At 50.8% G+C, this 24,658-nt stretch overlaps 1 protein-coding gene across 5 annotated transcripts in view; it reads right to left on the bottom strand.

The window, feature by feature from the left end:
• The window catches only part of Mad1l1 (mitotic arrest deficient 1 like 1), a 357,731-nt gene that overhangs the window by 259,307 nt on the left and 73,766 nt on the right, over positions 1 to 24,658 (bottom strand). The gene's annotated exons all lie outside the window — the stretch shown is intronic.

Here is a 24,658-nt window from a genome sequence, read left to right as displayed (position 1 = left end):
ATGAGTGGGGCCCTGGCTCTTTGTGCCTGATGGGGCAACAGGGCAGGGCTGTCCCCACCCTCACCAGGCATGCCTACTGCAGCAGGAGGCAGACAGTTCTGCAGCCATCAGGAGCAAGAGAAGGTATCCAGTGCAGCTGCAAGATAATGCCTGTGGTTAAGGCACCTGGGGCATGCGGTGGGGGATGGGGGGTGGCAGACAGCAGAGGAGGAGGCAGTTCTGGGATGTTTGTCAAGAATCTAGTGCTCCAACCTGAAAGCGATGGAGAGTCAGCCTTTACAAAAGCCACTCTGTCTATGGTGTGGAGGTAAGCAGGAGGAGAGAGCCAGGTGACCTAGCCAAGGTCAGGGGCAAAGACTGGAAAGACAGGCCAAGCCCCACTCAGTGCTAGTGAGTGCTGAGGAAGGGCAGAGAAATGACACTCAGGGGTCTAGCTTAAGAAGGGAGAAGGCAAAGAGTTCGTGGTCACGGTCACAGTCTAGAAGGAGTAACTGCAGCCTTGAGCTGCAAGGTCTAAGGTGCACAGGAGACACCCGAATCAACACCTTCACACCCAGTGAAGCCCATGCCACACTGAGAGAGTGCGGGAGGGCTGGCTGGTCACTGTAAGTTTCAGTTCCAACTTCTAGAGCTAGGGTCAGGTAAGAGACCCCTGGGAATGACAAAATCTGGGGGACACTGGGTCCCCAAGAATCCACTACCCATGTGTGCATATTACAGGACAGAGAGAAAATAGACAGTGACAGAGGTAAAAATGGACAGTCTGAGAGCCAGTCTGAACAGGCTCTAACCTCAGGCAAGAGTCTCCAACTTGTGCCTCAGAGACAGACTGGGCCTCCCTCTTGGAACCCATGAAGATGAGGTGCTGACCCGCAGCAGCACTCAATGAACAAAGGGTTTGGGTCACACCCATCATCACAACACATCTGTGATAAACTCCAGTTTGTGATAAGCTGGAGTCTGGCTTGGCTGGCCCATAGTGAGTGCCCACACCAGCCACGGCAGCCGCTGCACTCATGACTTCCCAATCCATGTGGCCTTCCTGAGGCTGATCACACCATTCCACATAGTCTTCATACTTCTCTGGTCCCAGAGAATTATTTCATGTTTCTGTCTTTTGTCATTAGTTGCTCAAGCACCTCTCATCACACCAACGGCTCTGTTTAAACCTGGCAGTCGCCCACACGGCTCCCTGCACTGGGCGGCTAAGAGGCCATGCCATGACAGAACACCAGGCAGCTCAGCACTCGTAAAACAAGCTGCGCATCAGCTGAAAAATCACAACAGCACAAGACCTGAAGGCTGTTTCTAGGAAAATGACCCTTCAGCCCTGGACAGCCTGATTCCACGAGGCAAACACCTGTGAGGGGAGCCGCCTAATCAGGAGAGCCTTGGCGGACAGCGCACCAGGCATGCCTCCCTCAGACCAGCAACAGCCAACAAAACATGATCACCCTCTGTCAGAGAGGGCTGAAGGTCTGGCTTAGCACCTCATCTACTGCAGGGTCCCTGGCATGGGCACCAGGTCAGATGCAGCTAGCCACCCTGTATGGACACTGAAATCAACTCTCTTTGCATGGGCCAGTCTACCAGCCTCTGCAGCCCCCTGTTCTCCCAACTCAGCAAGCAGGACCAGCAGCAACTGGAGTTGCCCAGATCCAGATCCACCTGAACTCCCTGCAGACCCTCTGGTCACACCTGATTTCCCCAGGGCCCAGGAGTATGGACGCTGCATTGCTCTGCTCTAGCCTCACTCTTTCCTCCCATCGGTCAGGGAGGACTAAGTCCAGAAAAAAAGGCCACTAGGAAAGGGAAACCAGGAGGTGCTGGTCTCCCTCCAAGAGAGCAAGTTGCCCAGCACCAACAACCTGACCAGATCAGGACAGCATGCCAACCCCACTCTGCCAAGCTTCAAGAGAAGGCCACAGTGGAGATCGAGACGAGGGACCCCTATAGAAGGGTCTTGGACTGGCCTTCTCTCCAGACCCAGAGCCTGGCCTCAGCTCATCAGTCTTAAAGAACCAGGACTGGAGCAGCATCAAGGCAACAATACTAGCAGGACCCTCAGAGGCACTGCAAGCTGCCAGAGACACCTGAGCTGCTGGAGATGCCAGGCTGGGGTTGGTCAGGAGGTGGGGAGGGCAGGGAAGAGGCGGTCACCTGCCACAGGGGAAGAGCCAGGTACCCGGCTCTATGGAAAGCTGGTGTGCTATAACAGGAGGGGAAGGAAAAGGTTCCTCTCCATGGGACCATGTCACGCAGACAGGTCAAGTGCTGTTTCCAAAGGCTCCAAGAGGCTCCCTGGCGACACCGACGGCTGCCTGGCAACATCGCTGCCTTTGTGCGTTTGAATCCCTCACCTGCCAGTGACAACAATATTGAAGGACCTCACAAAATCCTCCGAATACCAGCCCAGGCAACTGCTCTCATGAAAGGAAGACACGAGGCAATCTGTCCCTCCAGAGGCCACTGTGAGGAAGGTGGCAGGCAACCCTCGACCTCCTACTGAGAGGAAGACAAGCAAAAGAAATGCATGGCTGGACTCGCTGGCTCCGCCTCTGCCCGGGATCAGGAAAAAAAATGCAGATCCAAGAAGAGGGATCTGCAGCCTGGGCACGGCTGACAGCCTCCCCCAGGGTCCTGTCTAGAGACAACGACGGTGCTCAACACATCCTCCACTGTCAGAGGTTAGACAGGCAGGAGGCAGGTCAACAGGCACAGAGGGACTCACAGCGCCCATGGGACATGCTGCCAGGGCAGCCCTGACAAGTCTGGAAAGCCATTCTTTTGGGGCTCAGCAGCAAGTGAACAAAATGTCTCACTAGGGGAAGGCAAGTCCCAGGATGGCTGACAGGTAAGCAGGCACCAAGGAGCACAGGAGATGCTGCCTGGCAGTGACCTGCCCACCCCAGAAGCACCTTCTCACTGTCAGAGGATAGGGCTCCAGGGAAGCTGAGGAACAGAAGCTCCTACTAAGACCCCAAGGGACCTGCTCATCACCCCGCTGACTGGCCTCCAAGACTACCTCAGTCTCTGTCTGTGAGACCCAGCACTGTGCCCCTACTCACAAAGCAGACACCCTCCCTCCTCCAGGGTTTCCTGTTGTTGGTGGCTCTGCTCCCTTAGGGTAGAAGGCATATGGGTATATGTGTCTTGACTGAGCTTCCCAAGGCCAACCATGGCCATTGACTGCTGCAGGCCACGCAGCGGGCTGACTTCAGCTTGGTGGGTGAAATGACTGGTAAGGGCTCAGCCCACCTCTGGCATCCTGTTTCCTACACTCACTCCAGTTCCCAGAAGATGCAAACTCCTGCCTCTGCCAGCAAAGCTCAGGACTTCTCTGGAAAAGGGCCTGACAGACAGCAATGAAACCTGAGCTGCCAGAACAGAGAGGAGGAAAACTAAGTGCAGGTGGAAGCAGCCCTGTATGGGCAACACTGCCCACTGTGGCCCCCCTGGTGCCAGCGTGCTGGAATGCCAAATGTAGCACAGAACCCTGGAAGGTCACATTTAGTCTCGGAAAACTAACTTTTGAAGTTATTGTTAAATTAACACTAAGTTACCTTATACAGTAAATCATAAAAAGTCACAGATGCTTAAGATAGATCACAGAATGGAAACAAAAGGCCCCGCTTGGGCAGCCAGGCAGGCAACTGGCTGGGTTGAACAACAGAGTCCACTGACAGGCCATCAGCTCTGGCCTGGGCTGTGCAACTGTGCCAGTACTTCATGGGGCCAGGGAGGGACTTGCCCAGTTCCACAGGGCATCAGGCCAGCTCTCCAAACCTAGAACCCTTCCATTCTCTAACAGCCTCCCCCAAGAATTCTTCAGAGGTCAGTGAGTGAGCACACTAGGGAGTCTGGAACTAAGAAGCGACTCCAGAGGCAGTTCTGTCTTGTGATCCGGATGTCTTCAAAAAGAGACCTGTGTCCCACAAACTGATGACTCCCTCTCTGAAACGCCACAGTTTCCAAACACACCCATGTGTCTGATGGCTCCTCCTGAACCTGGAGCTACTGACAGGAGAGGAGGACAGCAGCTCCCTTTGGGTCCTCACAACCAGCCAAGCACTTGTGGACATTCATCATAGTGGACACTCAGGCAAGGGGTATTTCTAGAATTCTCCTCAGATAACCTGGACCAAAGACTTAGAAACAGACAAGAGTTCCCAGGTCTGGCAACTCACAAGCCCCTCACAGCTCTAGCCCTTTATGAGAGGCTGTATTAAAATGGTTTAAACACAATAAAATCTGTTAAATTTATAGCAAGAAAATATGGAAAGGCAGTAAAATTAGCAGAGCATAGAAATGAGAGGACACTAAACATCCCTGGCGCTCCAACAGAAGCGGACAAAAAGGGTACTAAATGGAAGGAATGAGGAATTTAAATAAATTTAAAATTCATAGTGCCACTTCCTCCTCCCTACTGAGCTGACCCCTGGAGACAGTTGCCCAGGCACAGCCACATTCTTGCTGAGGTTCCAAGTGTTCCCACAAATGTGCCACCCAGAGACTGGTCTGAATCTCCCTGCCTGCACAGCTAGGCTGCAGGCTGGGGAACTGTAGGGCCTCATGGGTACCCTCCTGTGCCGCCCACCTCCTTAAAGGCCTCAGATGGTGCCCTTCACCCTAGCACTAGTGGCATCGTGGGGCCAGGAATGCGGCAAAGACAGCTCCTCACCTCAGCCCCTTGGGCCACAAAACAAATCTGCTTCCCCTGAGAAGCCACTGGCATTCACAGAAGCCAGCACTGCCACCCACACAGCCCAGGGACCCACAGGTCGAAGGTCCTGGTCAGGATGGTCACTGTTTCTAGAGCGATTCTGGGGAAGAGTCTGCTTGTGCCAGTGAGTGTCAGCATCAGAACCAACCACGCGACCCCTGGCGTTCAGTACAGCCTTCTCACTCCTCATGATGCCGGGGCAGTCTCACAGATAGGAGAAAGGACACATGGGCATCTGTTTCAAGAATCTGACCCCTGGGTAGCTCTTTCTCTAGCTCTATCTTACCTGGTAACTGGTTAATTTTGTTTTACATTAGTAAACATTATTATTTAGAGAAATTTTAGGGTTACAAAACAACTGAATAGGAATTAGGGTCCCCTTCACCTCCAGCTGCTTTCCCCCAATATCAACACCTTGCCTTAGTGGCCTATATTTATTACAGATAGGGAGCCAAAACAGATATATTGCTACTAACTAACGTCACAGCAACAGCTTACACTGGGGTTCACCTTGTGTTATATACTCTATGGGCTTGGGCAAGTGTATAAAACATGCATCCACCATTAGAGTACACAGAGTAGTTTTGCTGCCCTAAAAATCCTCTGTGCTCCCCTCATTCACCCTTCCTTCCCTTCAACCTGACAACCACTGATCTTTTCCTGTCTCCACAGTTCTGCCTTTCCCAGACTGCCGCACAGTGGGGACCACACAGTGGATGGCCTTTTCAGATTCTCTTCTTTACTTAGCAATATGCATTTAAAACTCCTCCATGTCTTTTCATGGCTTGATGGCTCATTTCCTTTTAGCACTGAACAATATTCCATTATCTGGGTGTGCCACAGTTTATTTATCCATTCACCTACTGAAGGACATCTTGATTGCATCCAGGTTTTGGCAGTTATGAATAAAGCTACTATAAGCACTCGGGTGCCAGCTTGTATGTGGACATAAGTTTTCAACTGATTTGAATAAATTCCATAGGGTGCAACTGCTGAATCATATAAATGATGTTTAGTTTTGTTTAAAAACAAACAAACAAACAAACAAACAAAAACGGCCACTGTCTTCCAAATCTCTATTCCCACCAATAAAATGTTCCTGTTTATTTACATCCTTCCCAGCATTTGGTTTGGTCAGTGTTCTGGATTTTAGCCATTTTAATCACCATACAGTGGTATCTCATTTTAATCTGCAAAGTCCTGATGACATGTGATGCTCAGAGTCTTTTCATGTGCTTATGTACCATCTGTGTGTCTTCTTTGGTGAGGTGTCTATTCAGATCTTTCACCCATTGTTTAGCTAGATTTTTGGTTAAGAGTTCTTCATGTAGTTTAGCTAATGTTCCTTTATGAGACATGTCTTTTGCAAATATTTTCTCCCAGCTTGTGGCTTCTCTTTTTATTCTCTTGACAGTGCCTTCTGCAGAGCAGGAATTTTTAGTTTTGATGAAGTCTAGCTTATCAATTATTTGTTTCATGGATGGTGCCTCTGGTGTTGTATATTAAAAATCATCATCAGGGCTGGGGTTGTAGCTCAATGGTAGAGTGCTTGCCTTGCACATGTGAGGCACTGGGTTCGATTCTCAGCACCACATAAAAATAAGTGAATAAAATAATGGTACTGTGCCCACCTACAAACACACACACACACACACACACACACACACACACACATATAACATCATCACCAAATAGCCAGATTTCCTCCTGTTACCTTCTAGAAGTTTTAGAGTTTTGTGTTTCACATTTAAGTCTTTGATCCATTTTGAGCTAGCTTCTGTGAAAGGTGGAAGGTCTATGCCTAGGTTTTCTTCCTGTGGTGTCCAGTCGTTCCAACACCATTTGTTAAAAGGACGGCTCTTTCTCTGAGCTGCCTTTGCTCTGCTGCCAAAGTTGACTGTACTAGCGAGGGTCTATTTCTGGGCTCTCTAACCTGTTCTGGTTTGTTCTTTCACCAGTACAAACACTGGCTCCATACCCAGTCTTGCAGTCGGATAGTGTCAGTCCTCCAGCCTCATTCTTTTTCAGGGACATGTGGCCCATTTTGAGCCTCCTGCTTGTCCACACAAGCTTTAGAGTCTCTCACAAAATAACTCACTGGGATTTGGAATCTATAGATCAACTTGCGAAGAACTGATGGCTTCACAGTATTTAATCTTCCCTTGCAAAACATAAAATTCTCTCCAACTACTTACATCTTTGACATATTTTCATCAGAGTTTTTAAGTTCTCCTCATATAGACCTTGTATGTATTTGTATCCAGTGTGTCTGGTGCTAACGCACATGGTATTGTTTCTCATTTCAAACCCCAATAGCTCCTGCTGGCATCCAGGAAAGCAGCAGACCTGTGCGCGTCAGCCCCACGTACGACAGCCTGGATCGCTATGCTGCAATCTGAAGCACTTGTTAGTTCCACGAACTTTGGTGATTGTTGTTGATTCTCTGGGGTTCTCTGCATAGACAATCATGTCACCTGTGAACAATGACAGTTTTATGTCTTCCTTCCCAACCTCACACCTTTTACTTTCTTTTCCTGTCTTACTATATTAGCTGGGACTTCCAGTGAGCTACAGAACTGGAGTGGTGAGAGGGGACATCCTTGCCTTGTTCCTGAACTTGATGATGATGATTTTAATTTCTTATTTGATTCTAAGATGGAAATATTTGAAAAGCAGTAGGAAATTTGCTTCTCTACCACAACAACAACAAAAAAATCTGCCATGTAAGCAGTGCCAGTCACCTCTAAGACGGTGTGCATTCTGCAGCTCTAGAGAAGGCTGTCCTCGCTCGGTAAAGACTAACCTATGACTCACAGATAGCCCCACTGTGCCCCAGAGAGCACCTGAGGCTACCCAAGTCCTGGACTCCACAGAAATCGGAGGGGGTGACCCTCACATCCGGGAGCCTGGCCCACTGCTCCCCTGGAACAAGATCTTCTAAAGAAAAGCCACCCTGTTCCTATAGACTGAGCCACCCACCTCCAGCCACCCAGACACTGGACAGCAGAAATGCCTTCTCAGAAAAACCAGGGGGGCTATCTTCCAGATGCCAAAAGACTGGTGATCTTGAATTCCAGATGGAGGGATACCACAAAATCCCTTCTAACTCAGGTCAGAAGTTTAAATAGGCACATCAGAGAAAAGTGTGATCTGCCTTAGGTGTGAGGGACAGTGGCCCTCCCTTTGGCAGTCGTCAGTCCACATGGGGACAAAGCTAAGCACTATCAAAGTGGGAGGGTCATTTGATGGCATGGGTACTGGGTCAGCCACCTGCACATCTATAGGAGGCCAGAATTTCTTAACAGCCTTCAACAAGGCAGACCACCACGGCAGACCGGGTGTGGACAATCCCCTACCTTCCCTTCAAGGAAACTCTGAGGAAAGGTACAAAAATATAAAACAAGGGCATTTTTTTTTTCTCTGAACCTTGAAGCATTTTAAGAAAACACATTTTTCAAAACAGTGAATATTCTCAAGTAATAAGTTGTTTTTAATGAAGTTATAAATTTAACAAATATTATCATAAGTGTTTTATTTTTATTTCTAAAAATGGTAAATGTTGTTGATGTGACCCCCACAAATAAAGCCTCTTTGTTTTCAATAACTGTTTAGCGTCAAGGCCCTGAGGCCAACACAGCAACACCGGTGAAGGGGAATGAGGGTGTCTATGGGCTCAGGGTCCATACTGCGTCTTCACCCACCAACTCACTCTGAAGAGGACCCGTATGCACTCCTTACAAAGAGGAAGGTCACAGAGTCCTGGCTCTGGACCCCGAACATCCTCATGGCATTGCCTCATGTAATCCTCCAGCAAGTAGGTGGGACCTGCGAAGCTCTGGCTTCTGGAAAGCGCAGTCAAGAAGAGGACCCACAAGTCTACCTCTCCAGTCCCCAACGAGTCCTCTTGCCTACCCTCCCAAGCAAAGGCCACCCTCTGGTGAGAGTCATGCTCTCTACTCCAGCTAGAGCCTCGTTCCCTGCCCCTGCAGTGATGTGCACACAGACAGCTGGCACTCACTAGCGCATGGGCCAAAGTCACAGTCATGGCTACATCAATGCCACTTTTTCTACTGACTGCTCGACTGTGTTTCTTGGCCCCAATATTTTAAACAGGCCATAAACACTGTTCTCATGACCCAAAGAAGTGATCCATCACTAAGCAAGCTTGAAAAAGCACCACCTGTAAGAGGCAACGTGAAGAGGGCGAGTACAGGCTTAGGAAATAGACAGCCCTACATTTGGACACCAGCGGGAAGCAGCCCCATGACATTGGGGAGACCACTGTGGAATGAGAGGCTTGCTATCTGGCCCATAGAACTAGTGCAAGGACCCCAGTATGGTCATGTATGAGCCGCTAATACCCAGGGGGACCTAATAAACATGTGCTCCTATTCTTTCTCCAGTTTCGTAACAAGATCCAGAGACCCCCTTGAAGTACTTGGCACCAACAGGAGCCCTGTGCCAGTCCTGACACTGCCCTCACACCTAGTCCACCCACAGACAGACAAACAGGCAGGCCCTGAGCAGGGATGCGGGAATGGGAGGCCACAAGACAAGCACTGAGCAGGAGGGGCTGGGTCCAGCTCTATCAGCCCATCATGTCCCACCTCTAACGTCTCCCAGGGTTGATGCGACAAGACTGGTTTTATGCTTTTCCAAATAAAGAAGGAAAGCGTACTTAACTGCATGACAACATCAGAGAATGGCCACTTACACTCGTACACTGAGAATCAATACATGTGTTTTCCTGGGCTTGTTCATGGAAAGAGCCAGCAGCGGTGGGCATCACAGCTGAGGAGGAAGCTCTCTGGCTCAGGACTTATGAAGCTCAGTTATCAAGGAACCTGACCAAGGCTCACAAGAGGCACTAACTACTGGTGGATAATGCCCTTGGCACCATAGTGCTGTGCAAATGTAAGAAGATCCAGGGCATCCACACTCTCAAGTCACCCCAGAAACTGCTCTGGCCTGTGCTACCAGGGTACCACTGCTCAAGGCAAGCCAGGCAAGCAGTGCATGAGGGCAGCCACCCAAGGCCATGATGACCACAGTTATGATGCCAGCTGTCCTTTAAGTTTCTTTGTGCCAGATACTGTTGCTGGTTCCTGATCACAGAGCAGCAGGAGACCTATGTCGCACAGCTGAGAGCCCAGGACCACACCCCACGCTGTGCTCTAACCCCAGGCCACAGTACCCAGAGGCGGGAGGCTGAGATCAATGCGCAGAAGCAACCAAAGATGCAGTAGCTGTCATGGGACTGGGCAGAAACACACCACAGCTTAATTTTTTTTAAAGTTTTACAGTCAGTCAGAAGGGGCTGAGTTTAGCACAAGTTCCAAAAAAGGGTACATCTCCTCCCCAGGGGAAAACACTCTTCCCCCCAGGCACACTGGACAAGTCTGTCCTATTGCATGGTTTCTGTCCATACCCCACGCTACCTGACATTTCTAGTGACCAGGCACATACTGACTGCAAAGCCCAGCCACAGATGTGTGTGCGGGCAGAACCTGAGCACATGGGACAAGAGAAGGAGGCTCCAGCAAGCAGAGGGTGGAAAAAAAAGATTTTACTGACAAAACTGAAAGAAAGAACATCACATGGAGGGGACATAGACACATAAAGTCTGTAGCATGAGATCGGGAAGGTCTTGTCCATAGCTAGCCTTCTGGCATGGCAGCTGTGCAGCTGGCCCTACCTCCACTCCAAAAAACCCACCCCAGTCACTGATCCAGCTGAATGCCAACTACTGATGTGACCCATACCTCCTACAGAGCTGCCCTTAACCTTCAAAGAAACCAACAGAGGCTGGGATGAAACCTTTGTTGCACGCAGGGAAACTAAGGCCAAGAGAGACAAGTGGGATGCAGAGCCAGCCTGGGACCAGTGGCAAGGACTACACACCTGCTCCTCTGGTAACAACAGCTGCTATTCCCTGAGCACTACTTGGTGCCAGCAGCCTCCGCGACCCTCCCTTCCTCAACAGGCTTGACCTGGTTTTCCAGATGAAGCAGCAGCAAAGTGTCCAGAAGCACTTCTCATCTCAGGTTCCACATTCAGAAAGAAGCCCTAGAGCCCAGTCATGGCAGGCCCAGCCCCCGGGCTCTCAAAGTCAACACTGCAGTACAGAAGGAACCAAGCAGCAGGGGAAGAACGATCCAGCTTGGCCTATCTGCCGGATAGCATGGTCAGTGCTATGCAGATCGAGAGAGGACCAGGAGCCACATCCAAACAGGATCTCAAGAAGAAAGGTTCCAGGAACCTGGAGCACGCAGCACCTCTAAAGACAGCTGATTTCTCCCACATGATGGCCCTAGCCTGCGCACCACCACAGCAGCACCCCACCCCATAATGTGCCTGCCTCTGACCCACCCTGCTCCAGCCTCATCTCCAGACATCCTGGGTCACAAGGGACAATCCTGCCTCCAGGCAGAGGTCTGCATCCAAGGCTGCCAAGCAGGGTGAGCTGCCTGTCCCAGGCCCAGCACTGAGGCACTCCTTCTATCTTTGACCAGCATGGCTGCCTCCTCTTGCTCTGGCCCACTGGGGTCCCGGCCCTGGGAGGTCAGATTCCTGAGAAACCTACGAGCCAGGTAAGGAAGCATGCCTGCACATCCAGGCAGGATGGAAAGGGGTGCTGTAGGACAAGCCAGTACCAGGTTCTCTGCTCAGAGGATGTGACAGCAGCTTGGAAGCCAGTGTTTACCCCCTAGTGTACCAGACACCTAGTGCCTGGAGGAAGCCAACTCCCTATCCCCACCCTAGCACTGTAGGCCACATGAGACAAAAACCAGCAGCACTTACTAGCTTCTGATGGTGAGAAAGTAACACTGCTCCATGGGGTCCTTCAAGAGCCCAGCACTGTGCCCTATATTCCAATGGTCCCCAAGGACACAGCAAACCTATCTTATGGTTATAACTGCAGATGAAAAAGCTGAAGACAACTTCAAAAACAGACTACACAGCTTGATTTTTCACTTTGCAAGTAGTGCTTCTTGCTGCAGCTTCTTTAAAATTTTAACACAGTCAAACTTACCTTTTTGTTTTCTATGGCCTCCAAGGTGTTGTGGGTTAATATTTGAGACAACAAAAAATAACTTCATGTTTAAAAAATAAATAAAACCAGACTAGAGATCAGGGAAAATCTGCATTCCAGGTCTGATTACATCCATGACGTAGGTGGAGTCTCTTCCCTGTGCTCTGGTCTGTCCTCTGGGTTCTCTGAGGACTCTTCTAGTTTGACATCCATTGCTCAAACTCTAAAGCAGCCTGCGCCTACCTCTTGCCATGCACCACCCACCAGCCAGGAGACCGCATCATGTTTCTGCAGGTTCAAGGCCCTCAGCTTCTGTCCTGAGGTACCTAGTCACTCCCTGACTTGTGCTTGACCCACACAAGATCCAAGCTGGAGGCAATCCACAAATGTCAAGCTCCTCACCTGGCAAACACCAAGGGGCAAGGCTCAGTTGGCACCCAGGTATAATACCAGCAGCTGCTTGAGAAGCCCCAGCCTGTTCTGACCCATGACCCTCAGAAGGACGCTGCAGGGAGAGGGGAGCAGGTTCCTCTCCCTTCTAAAAAAGAGGATCATGGCATGGAGGCTGCCTGATCTTTCAAAGCCCCAGCTGGTGGCAGCAGAGCAAGGAGGGTCTGCAGCCAGTGCAGGGACAACTGGTGACAGAAGCACCTCTAACAACAACCACCAGGAGGAGAAGGGAAGTGTTGGCATCACCACTTCCAAAATGATAAGCTTTATCTGCCTTGGACTTTTTTGTCCTAAAGAAGGGAAAGGGGTGGCATGGGCAACTCCCATCTCTAAGTCCAAGCAGGGGGCAAGGTCCACACCAGGAGAAGCCCTGAGGCTTGACAAGTCTTAGAGCCCAGCTGCAGGTGGGAAACATTGGGGGCACCACCAGCCTCTGCACTTGAGCAGGGCAGGACACACTGGCTCCTGGGATAATTTTCTATGGCAACTGCGACAGAACTAACCACTTTGAAAGTGACTGCGCTATGGGATGAATTTTTTTCCAGTGCTTGAATAAAAGGGGGAGTTTCACATTTTATCCACTTCCACATCCCTTAACAATAAGAACTTATTTAAAAAGCCATGAATATGTAAATGCCATTTTAAATATGGAAATGCAAAACATGCAAAGCAACAGTCTGAGTGTGAAATATTAATGGCATTTTGCCTTGCCAAGGAGACAGAACAGGAGCTGGCTGAGGTGGCAGGCTCAGGAACCCTGGCCACCTCTGCTCCCAGGACGACAGAGAGTGGAATCCACCCAGTCACAGGAGGGCAGTGCCCCTGCCCAGAAAAGAAGCACGTGCATCCACCCATCGCACACAGGGCCCAACCCCGGCCCACAGCTGACCTCCACCCCTACGGAGGCCAACCCAGGATAAGCCTCGACCTCACAGCTCATCCAAACAGACCCCATCTCCAGTGCCAAACCACCGGTAGGGCTTGTCGGCGGGCCAGGCCACATGGACATGAATCCCGTCAAGGGTGTTGATGAGCCTACATTTTGCTCTGGAGCCAAGGATTAGCTTGACTCTCTCTTAGATGGGACCTGGGCTTGATCTCACGCCTAGAAACAGATAGCTACAGGCTGTAACAGGAAGACAACTCAGATAGGACCTTTGACGAAGTCAAGGAGAGGCTTGCCACCATACAGGGTCACAGACCCTCCCACCTAAAGAGTAGGCAACACAAGCCCCAGGTCCATGTCTTGACCCCACCCTGCACTTGACTAGCACTGACCAGGAAAGCACTAGAGGACCAAGAAGGCATAGCACAGGATGGCAGTGAGAATAATCCCAGGGAGGCCCCTAAGACAGAGGCCCACTCACCTCGAGGACTTTCTGCTCCCTCCAATTGACAAAATGTAGAGGCTTGATACCAACCCCCTTGCTGGGAGGCCATGGAAAGAGGCTCTTGCTGGGAGAGAACAGAAGTAGCTTCGAATGCTGCAGGCACCATCTCACGTCCAATCTGAGCACTGCAAGCAGGTGCCAGCACTCTTCCAAGCTGCTCCACACTGAGGCCTAAGGAAGGTCCACCTCCGCCACACAGCCAGCTACTGGGATAGTGCTGCTGGGCTCTCTTTTCTTGCCAAAAGCCTTCGGCAAGAAGAGAGGGGCTAGAGAATCAAGAGGACACGCAGACTACAGTGACAGGCCAGGAACCCAGGGTGTGCAGCACCTTGCAGTCTGGATGTTGGGAGGCAGCAGCCCTGCCACAGCCACCAGGTGGGACCACACAAGTGTGGCTGCTCCTCATGTTCCCTTGAGCAATGCAGCCATGGGACACTCGATATGCTAAGGAGACAATATAAATGTGTGTGATGCAAGACAGCAGGCATGGGGACAGTCGGTCACTGGGTCTGTCCTACAGCAGAGGAAACCAACCAGAAAAGATGACTCTCCCAAGGGTGTACTGAGACTGACAAAAGCTGCATCACTGAGCTCCTGAAGGAGGCCAGGTGCCGTGCTCAAGGGCCACACTCTAACCCCATCCTGGGAAAGACAGGGCCTGCGGGGCCCTCACCTGAGTCCCAAACCTGGCTGGTTCATCAGGCTGGGCACCACTGAGCCTGAGCTGCATTCTGCACTCCAGGCTGCCACTGGCCCCAGAGCAATTTGACCTGGGAAGCTAACACTGCCATACGCAGCAAGCAAATCAGTCACTGTCCAGGTGGCTCCTGGGAGACAGGCCTAGCATTAGTCAGCCCAGGTGCAAAAGAGACTAGGCAAATACAGCCCTGGTCTTACCTACTGCAGCGCCAATGACAAGGGCCAGGAAAGGAGCAGGACAGAGAAGGATCACACAGGTCTCCATTGCCTGCTGGAGCTCCCTCAGCTTCCCAGGAGGGGATCACAGAGTCTTCTACCAGGCAGTGGGCAGCACCAGAGCCCAAGCCTCACTCCCAGGAGTGGCCCTCACACCTTTACACAACCTGGGCCTCCAAGCCTGACTGCACCCCAGGAACTGGCAGTTCTAGAAGACCCTAGCTAAAGCTAACAGCAGTAGGTGCTTCCCCATAAGACAGCCAACTCAGAACCATCAGATGTCACATGAGCTTTAGCACTGCAGGAGACGAGACCAGGGCCAAGTCGCCCAGTTGCTGTCTTCACCTCTGATGCTACTTTCTATTTTGTTTCATGTCTTCCCCCCAAAATTCCAAGAGGTCAAGTGGACAGCAAAGCTCTTACGAAACAGGACACTGGGCCCTTCCTCTTCTGCACAGACCTGAGCAGAAGCAGTTTCCCAGGTGCATCTGAGGGGAAATGAGACAACTCGTCACCAAAGCACAAAGCAAAGCAGGAAAGCACATTCTCAAGCAGGACACCACGCTAGTAGTTCTAACCATTCACCGGCCACCACAGGAACAAACAGGCCGGAGCAAACAGGCAGGGGGTGGCTGAGAGCTGAGAGATGCTGCAGAAAGGAAAGGAGCCACAGGGGCCAGTGCAGGCCAGCCACAGGCGACACAAGGTGCCAACCCACAAACAACCTCAGCTGCTGACTAGAACAGGCCATCCAGCAGCTGGGAGGAGGAAGAGTGGGCAAAGCAGGAGGAGGAGAGTGGATGACCCAGCAGCCCACAGCCACTTTAACAAGATGGGCCATACAGGAACCCACAGGGTCACCCTCACTCTCATAGAGCTATGGGACACCTGGGAGAAGAGTAGATGTTCATTTAGTCACCCAATAAATCTCTCTTGGGCATGGATTAGGCACAGGGGCCCAGTGAGCACAGTCCTGCACACCCCGAGTTCCCATTCTAACTGGGAGAATATACACACAGATCTCCAACAAGCTAATGCCTGAGCAGAGACCCCCAAGAAGGTGAGCCAGGGCAGAAGCCCCAAGGCAGGGACAGGGTCAGCACACTCTAGACCAATGTAACTGCAGACAGAATCAGAAAGGCTGAAGGGACCAGCAGGTGAGGGCAGAGGTCACAGTGCCATGAAGCATCAGAGGATGTGTCATGGCTGTCGGCCTAGGGAGTGAGGGGGGGATGACCTGTGAGCCCCCTTGCTGCTGCTGCTGCTGCTGCTGTTGCTATTGCAGGACCCTCTGCTGAGCACAGAGCAGCTCAGGAGGAGGCCACCAGAAGCTGACAAAGGGCTGCAGGGCAAGTAGTGTACCCCTCCACCAACAAAACCCAAATGACTTCCTGATGGCTTGGACGGGGATGGGAGAAAGGCCAGAAGAGTCAAGGAAGGGACAAAGTTCAAGGCCCATACATCAGGAAGAACAGTCAGACCATTCACTTTTGTCATCTCAATGGCTCATTCTTCACTAAATATGGACCATGGGCCAGAACTACACTCTCACCAGAGTCACAGTGAGTAAGATGACTCAGGAATGGCCCTAGTCCAAGGGAGGCAAGTTAGACAAACATAAAAGGAAGGCAAACTTAATTACATAACATACATTCTAATGAAAAGCGTCATCTAGATGAGATCTGCAAAGGTCACAGAGGAAATAAAAAGCTAAGAACTAAAGAGCGTAAGTATAATTAGGGGAGACAGGTCGGGAAGGCAGAGTCAGGGTGGGGCACGTGTCCAGAGAGTAAGGAGAGCAGTGTGGAAGAAATGGGGAATGTGAAGGGTCGGCAGTGCCAGGAGGCAGTGTGCCCACACAGAACCTGTGCTCCCTACTAAGAGCCCTGGGAGCCAGAGAAGGGCTTAGTTGTAGGGATAACACACCTTGACTTTTAAAGGTTCCCTCAGACAGTTGCATGGAAAGTAAGTGGTAGAGAGGGCAAGTATAGAAAACAGAGTCACAGATTCTTGTCATTCCAAAGAAAAGTGGTGACAGAAGCCTAGCGTACATTCTTCAGGTGAAGAAAATAGTTGCAAAGAGTCCAGGAGCATGTGCTTCCACGAGACGGAGAACCCATGAACCCCAGGAAGGATAGGATGCCAGTGGCCTGAGGGGACCTGGCTATCGGTGCCAACAGAGGGAACCATGGGCCCCAGACCTGGAAAGATTAAATGTTGGAGGCCTGTGGGAACTGGACCATCAGGGCAGACACCAGGGATAGGGTTCCAGAGGCCTGTGGTGACTGGGCCACTATAGATAAAGGTAGCAACATAGAAACCAAGGGTGTGGGATAGCATCTCTCTGGGGCAGGAGCATAAGTCAATGACTCTTCCTTCATTCAGAAGCGATTGAGCAGGGGCCAGCCTGTGCTAAGTATCAAAAATGCAAAAGGGATCATATTCCCAGCGCCTGCACTGAAGCAACAGGAGAGAGAGCCAGCCAGGCTTAATCTCCAGACTCCAGGAGGCGCCTGGCAACAGTCAGCACAGGGATGGCTATCTGCACGCCAAGTCACAGGTGGAGAGAAAGTCCCATCTGCTGGGTCACTTCCTTGCCACATCCTGGAGAGGGGAGGTGTAGGCTTCTTGGGTGGTCCTCCCTGGGCTCACAGCAGGTCTCTGGCTCAATAGTTGAGACTCAAGACCAGCATCTCATGTAAGAGCTTGGCCTGGCACCACCAAGGACTGGTACAGAGCCCACGGGGAGCAAGTACCACTGTGTCTCAAAAACAGGTATGGTTGGGGGGCAGGGGAGTGTCTTTGAGGACACATGAAAACAACCCGTCAGACACAAGCTAGCCTAACACCTTCTGCAGAAGTCAATTTATATTAAGTGCTATCAAAAGCCAAATGGACACCATGAGGCCTCTTGTCTATGTCCTTGACGATCCAAGGCGCTAGCCTGTGCCAAGACAGAAACTGGTTTGATGAGCATGAGACCTGGCGGGCAGCAGCTGTGGGAGGCACTCCAGGCCAGCGCAGGCGGCCACGCCATCACTGACTCTGTTCTCACCCACCATATCTCCCAGAGGAAATCCCACCCTCCCCACCTGATATGTACCCATCACCCAACCTGACACTGCCACTGGCCACACACATTGATGTACCTTGTTGTCTGTGCCACCCACTGGGAACTCCCAGTTCTATACCCCAAACACTCGGTTCCTCAAACACTGAAGACAACAAAAGACAACCATAGCAACGAGCCAACAGCTTGCCTGCTGCACCAGGCCCCATCCTGTATCCTGCAGAGGGAACTTCACCCTCACAACCCCACCAGAGCCACCCTCACCATCGCCATTCTGAGAGGCGAGGCAGGGAAAGGCTAATTAAATTGTCCAAGGACAAAGTGCCAAGAATCGAACACAGGCAGCCCATGTGTGGAGTCAGTGGGAACTGCTCACCATCACCGCAGGTACAACGTGACCCCCACTCAATGCTCAGAGCACGCAGCCCAGCACTCTGAATCTCATGTGCCTGTCACTGGCTTTGCTGACTCTGAACAGCTTGAGAGCATCATAACTCATGGAGACATCGACTGACAAAGGTGACATGGTCTCATTAAACTACAAGACAGTTTAAAAGGATGGCTTAACTACTTTGGACAAAGAACAATTGAAGAGCCATATTAAGAATTATGGCTGGGGCTGGGGATGTGGCTCAAGCAGTAGCGTGCTCTTCTGGCATGGGTGCGGCCCGGGTTCGATCCTCAGCACCACATACAAAGATGTTGTGTCTGCCGAAAACTAAATGTAAATAAAATATTAAAAAAAAAAAAAAAAAAAAGAATTATGGCTATAGGCTGGGCACGCCTATAATCCTAGCTACTCAAGAAGCTGAGGCAGGAGGATCGCAAATTCGAGACCAGCCTTGGTGACTTAGTAAGAGCCTATCTCAAATAAAAATAAAAAGGACTGGAGATGTATCTCAGCGATAGAGCTCTGGGAATTCTATTTCCAGTACCACTGGGTGGGGGGAGGGGGGGGGACAGTATTATGACTATGATGATCTTAACTCACTCTCAGAAGACAACAGAGAAACCAGTGCCTAGTCAGGTAGTCTGCGATGTGGAGGGGGTGACAACCTTCCACTGATTTACTCTAGTCTCTCTGCTACATAAGAACACATCTCCTCCACATGCTGCCTGGGCCCAGGCCCCAGGGAGGGGCAGGGAGGTGGCCCCAGGGGAAGGTGGTCCCAAAGCAAGTATACCAGCTCAGCCCATCCCAGGATCAGGAGGCTCTGTGGACACCTAGGAGGGACAGCAATACAGGTGCTTCCAGCCTAGTCACCCTGGCAACTGCAAGTAAAGGCTCTTCTACAGAGGCAGCAAGACATGACCTTCCAAACTGCAGCCATCCCAGTGAGTGCAAGTCTGGGGCAGAGCAGGCAATACTTGATGGCTGATGGGACAAAGGCTCATGAGCCCCAAGTGCCTGACCCAGCCAGCTGGAGTGGCCAAAACAGATAGGCAGGTACCAGCTCCCTGTGTCCACCATCCTCGGCTGCTTCTCTCCACTTGGCCTTAGAGCCAGCTCTGCCTTAAATCAGAATCGAGGAAGGTGACCAAGGCTTCAGCCCAGCTGGACAACACTGAGTGCACAGGATTCATCACCCCAGGCCCCAGTGAGGTAGAGAAACAAGTCACAAGGGCCTGGATGGTACGTGCCAGGTGCTGTTCAGGAACCTGGGCAGCCTATCTGGACAGTGTTCAGGAACCTGGGTCCCACCCTCAAGTGACAAGGGTCTGGATGGTATATGGGTGCTGCTCAGGGACCTGAGACATGAGCTCTGGAGAAAACGGGCTTGTGTTCAAGTCCTGTCTCCACTACTTCCTAGCACATCAACCCAACATTCAAGTGTCACATCTGCAAGCCGGGATTTATCAATGGGACTGCTCCAGAGCTGTCTTTAAGGTTTAAGTCAGATGCTGCATGGGAAGCACTTGGCACAGACTTCGTTCAGGCAAATGCCATCGATACTGATTGCTCTCATAATCACCCTCGTCATCATCATGATTACAGATAGGAAGCAGAACCGTGGACTGTGGCAGGCCCTGAGAGGCCCTGTTCCCTCCACCACCCCTCTTCAAACCATAACCGTTATTTCTAGGAAAGGAGAGAACCCCCAAGTAGCAAGATCCCTAGAATCCCTGCACAAATTTCTCAATCTTAATGGTTCAACATTCTCCAGAGCATAGCAACCTGTCACCCTTCAGGGTCTGAACAATGACAGCATGGCCACAGTCAGCCTCCTGCCCTGCCAGCAGAGCCAGGGGGTATGTAGTCAGGTCTGGGCCCCTGGGACCCCTGGACACTAGCAAGCCCCAGCAAGGGCAGAGGGGGCTCCAGGATAGCCCTTGGGGAGCCCTGTGCAAGGACAGTAAGCACAGGATGCATCCAGACCTGACCACTCATTCTAAATGACTCACCTGTCCCCAGTCCCATAACTAAGAAGGATGTTATCAGACTCCAAGAACCAAAACCAAGACAAGGACAGCAAAAAGGGCAAGGCTCCTTCACTATAATCAGATTCCATCCAAAGAGGAAGAGGGTTCTGAGACAGGCCCCGGAGACCCATTCACATCCATGATTGTAGGACCCCTGAGCAACGCGTCCAAAGATGGAGAAGAAAAGAAAAACAGAGTGGGCCTGGACTGGTGGTTCATGACAGGACTCACATGGAAATGAACACTCCGATCTCCTTAAAGCACTTCCTACTGCCAGAGCACAAAAGCCTTATGAGGTGTGTATGAACACCTTGCCCTTGCTCTGCAGAGTAAGAATCTACCTCAACCCCTGGCTGCACAGCCAGCCAAAGGACCTTTCTTTGCCACATGATCACTGACAGCCATGAGGCACCAGGTACACAGCCCTCAGAACAGCCCTACAGACAGACACTCCCTTTTGAGATAAGGAAATGCACTGGAGTAAATCCACATCTACTCAAAGTAGCACCTTCCCACCTCCTGCCATGTAGAAGGACTCATGAAGCTTCCTGTCCCTTCAATGGCAGACATGATCAAAAGGAAGCACAAGCCCCACCATCAAGCTTTCCAGACCCCAGCTCTGTGGACTCAGAACACTAAGAGACAGAATTCCATGGTGGTGCACACCTGGAATCCCAGAAGTCAACAGGCTAAAGCAGGAGGACTGCAAGTTCAAGGCCAGCATGGGCAGCTTAGGGAAACCCTCTCTCTAAATAAAAAATAAAAAAGGACTCGGGGTGTAACTCAGTGGCAGCAAACAGAAGCCCTAGGTTATATCCCCATCACCACAAAAAAATAGTAATAATGATTTCAGTCCAATGTAGAGTTCAGAATCGTGCTGTACCAGTACAGCAGCCAGAAGCCACATGTGTCTCAACGCTAGAAATACTTTCTCATTCCTAGCTGGCTGGCGGCCAGCAGGTGGCTCTGGGGTACAACATCATTTGATCTTCCCTCAGCATCCGTTAGTGCAGGATGTTCAATGTCCCTACACCTCACTCACACAGCGCTCAGGTCAGAGCCGTGCTTAGTGGCCGACCCCACTCAGAATTCTTCCTGCTGGGAGAGTCACAGCTCTGCCCGGAAACAGGCCAAAGTCTATTACGTAACTACCGAGAGGCCAAGAGAATCCTGAACTACCACAGCACAGTGAAACCTCAGGTAGGAAACGGACCTGGAGGGCCCGCTGACTCGCTCTCTGGTTTCCAGCTTCGCAGCGACAGACACCACATTACTGAGACAGCACACACAGGAAGTAGCAGTCTTCTGTCAGATCGGCAAAGGAGGAAAACTGAGACACCCAGGTGAGTGCTGCTCAGGAATGAAGGGTTTCTGCTGCTCTTGGCAGAGCAACATTTGTCTTCTGAAGGCCGAGCTCCTGGAGATCTGCACGCCACCAACTGTCCCACTGCAGGAATTCATCCTGAAGAATCAAGGACCGTGCTACAAAAGTCTATGACAGGGCTGGGATTGTAGCTCAGGGATAGAGCGCTTGCCTAGCATATGGGAGGCACTGGATTCAATCCCTAGCACCAAATATAAATAAATAAAATAAAGATACTGTGTCCATCTAAAACTAAATATATATATAAAAAGTCTATGACAGCAACATTTAAAAATCCAGAAAGGGGGCAGATGAGGAGGAAGAAGAAAAACACCCAGCAGTGGGCCCGTGAAGTACAGGGTAGCCACAAAATGGCATATTAAAAAGCTACTAAAATGAGAGGAATAAATGTTCATTCACAAAGAGGACACAATCGATGGCTTGGTTTTCACAGTGGGTAAGAACACCTGCATGACGGGAGCCCAGGCCACTGGTCTGCACAGCCATAGGAAGCATGTGGACACAATCACACCCCATGACACTGTAATCTCAGGTGGACCATGTGTCGGCTCTGCAATGACTACACATCACCCAAGGAGACAAAGCACACCCCAAAAAGCCCTTTCCAGAACCTACGACCACCTGCTGGGCACTGGCCTGGCATCTGTCTGACTCTACCACATTACCTCCTTCCCACTTCATCTGAATTTTTATCAAATTGCCTTTAAGAGATCCATGGAAACATACCAGTCTTACAAGGTCTCCATAAATACAATGGACACCTTCCACCTAAGGCTAACACAGTCAGCTCAGGCCAAAGTGGAGGAAGCCATCTCAACCACCAAGGCCAGTGCCACCTTTGCTTTAGGATCTGGGAATAAACAAAAGGGCAGGACCTCTCAGCCCCAGCACACAAGTCTCAGCATACAGGGTCTCAGTTCTATCTCCTGAGTACCAGAGGTCCCAGGTCACCCCCGTAGGGAACTGTCCACCCCCATCAGAGTGGCAGTCTCAATGCCTGATGGCTACCCACATCCCTCTCCCCATCCACCCCAATAGCATGGTTCTTGGCACACCGATCAAGCCAGGCAACAAGGTGCTCGCCAGCCCCATTCACAGCTAACACTGGGCTAGAGGCCATATCACATGTCCCACATGAAGCCGGAGCATAAAAGGCCAACCCAAAAAAATAAGTCAATCCTCAAAAAACATTCCAAGCAAGGCTGGGACAGCTGTGGGGCCTCATGTCCCCTCCCTGAAACACCACCACAAAGGCACCACAGCACTCACTCTACAGATAAGCACGGAGCACCGGGCACATCCACAGGGTGCCCTGAGGCTCACATCTCCTCCTAGGGCAGCTGCACTGACTCTCAGAGGAACTTAGGGCACCTCCTGGGAGGTGGACAATGGGCCAGAAGTCTTGCAAACCACCTACCTATGGCACAAGCTGCTTCCTGAGACACAGACACCATCCCAAACTGATCCAAAAGAAAATCCCCATTCACATCCACAAACAGAGGTGATGTTGTGCTATATGCAGATGCCCGCCCACCTTTCATGGCTCTCTGGGTAGATACGTGATCTTGTGGCTACTGGTCAAAGTAGAAAAGTGCCTCATGGCTGGCAGGAGAAGGATGCCAGCGAGTGCCCTTCCCTTAACAGTCCATTCTGTTTCGTGGAGTGAAATGAAGAAGCTGGAACAGCAAAGTGTTAAAGCTTTAATTCCAAATCACTTTTCATGCCTGTTTCATCTGACAGTGGCTTTGAAAGCAAAAGGCAATCTTTATCATTTGAGCTTTTTAAAGTAATTGATGTTATTATGTCCAACATAACCAAATGCTTCTAAAAGCTGATTTTCAAAGTGACATCAGTCCCCAAAATAAGAAACCCTTCCTTCTGGCTACTAATAAATTATTAAAACACATCTGCACAGGAGGACAAGACTGAGGTTTAATAATCAATGGTGAAGAGGCTGGCTCCAGGCTCTCCTCACAGACTCACCTGCCAAGCAGTCAGTCCATCAGGACACCCAGGCCTCACATCATGGTCACTACTGCAACTTCTCCCTGTGGCTCTGCTCAAGGCAGGAGCCCAGTCCCATGTGGTTTTACACCCGCTAGATGTAAGCTCGAACCAGACAACTCCTAGCTCATGGTGGAACTCCATCTTTTCTATCACTGACTGGTCTAGGACAGGCACATAGCCCAGTTTTGGCCAGTGAGGGGCATCTGCTGGATAGCAGTCCTAGAAAGGTTTCCTTGTTCCAAAAAGACCCAAGAAAGAGGCCTCACCTTTCTGCCTCCTGACACCCAAACCTGGGCAGGAACTTCAAAGCCATAAGAGAAACCAGGCTGACCAGACGGCTGGCAAACAAACGGACCATAAAAAGCAGCACAACACATATTCTGGCCTTTGACTCAGTTTCTGGCGAAGTTCTAAAACTCTTGGGAACTTCTGGGTGGCGGGGAGTCCTTTCTTAGTAAGGAGTTGGGTTTCTACTAATAAGGTGACTAGGACAGGCCCCTACCTAACTAGGACGGGGATGAGCACAGAAAGACCAGTGATCAGAGCTGAGAACTCTCAGCCCCACTCACCAGCCTGGAGAGGAGGACTGAAGACTGGGTTGAGGAAACTCTTAAACAGCAAGATTCAGGAGCTTCTAGGTTGGTGACCACAGAGGGGGCGCAGCTGGTGAAAGCAAGGAAGCTCAGCACCCAACTCCTGCCCTATGCGCCCTCCCATCTGGCTGTGCCTGTGCTGGATCAGGATAGTAAATAAGGCACTTTCCTGAGCTCTAGCAAGCCACTGGAATAAGTCAGACTCTATGTATGTATAATATGTCAAAATGCATTCTACTGTCATGTATATCTAAAAAGAACAAAGAAAAAAAACTAAAGAGGGGATCATGGGGCTCCCTGAATTTGTAATTGGACAGAGTAGGTAACCTGGGAACTAGATAAAAGGACTGGCATCTGCATAAACCTACAAACTCTAAGAAATGTTGGAACTGAACTGAATCATAAGACACTGAGGTGGTGTCAAGACTGGAGAAGCAGAAAAGAACACAAATTTGGTGTCAGGAGGAAAAAACCCAACACCAGGCCCTGGGATGAGGTCCTGTAGCCACCCATCTCTGGGCCTCCTTTGGGGCTAAGAAAGAATGTGCTCACTGTTCAAGCCAGGTGGCTGAGATTTTTGTCACCTACAAAGGCCTCAGATGGTTGGCATACTCTGTAGGTCTTCCGTGAGGGCACAAGTCTACACACTTGCACCCCCGGGGGCCAGGTTT

This window comes from Marmota flaviventris, chromosome 19 (assembly GCF_047511675.1).
Source record: "Marmota flaviventris isolate mMarFla1 chromosome 19, mMarFla1.hap1, whole genome shotgun sequence".
Taxonomy (NCBI): Eukaryota; Metazoa; Chordata; class Mammalia; order Rodentia; family Sciuridae; genus Marmota; species Marmota flaviventris.
The sequence above is the reverse complement of the archived record's forward strand: the minus strand, read 5'-3'. Positions and strand labels throughout refer to the sequence as shown.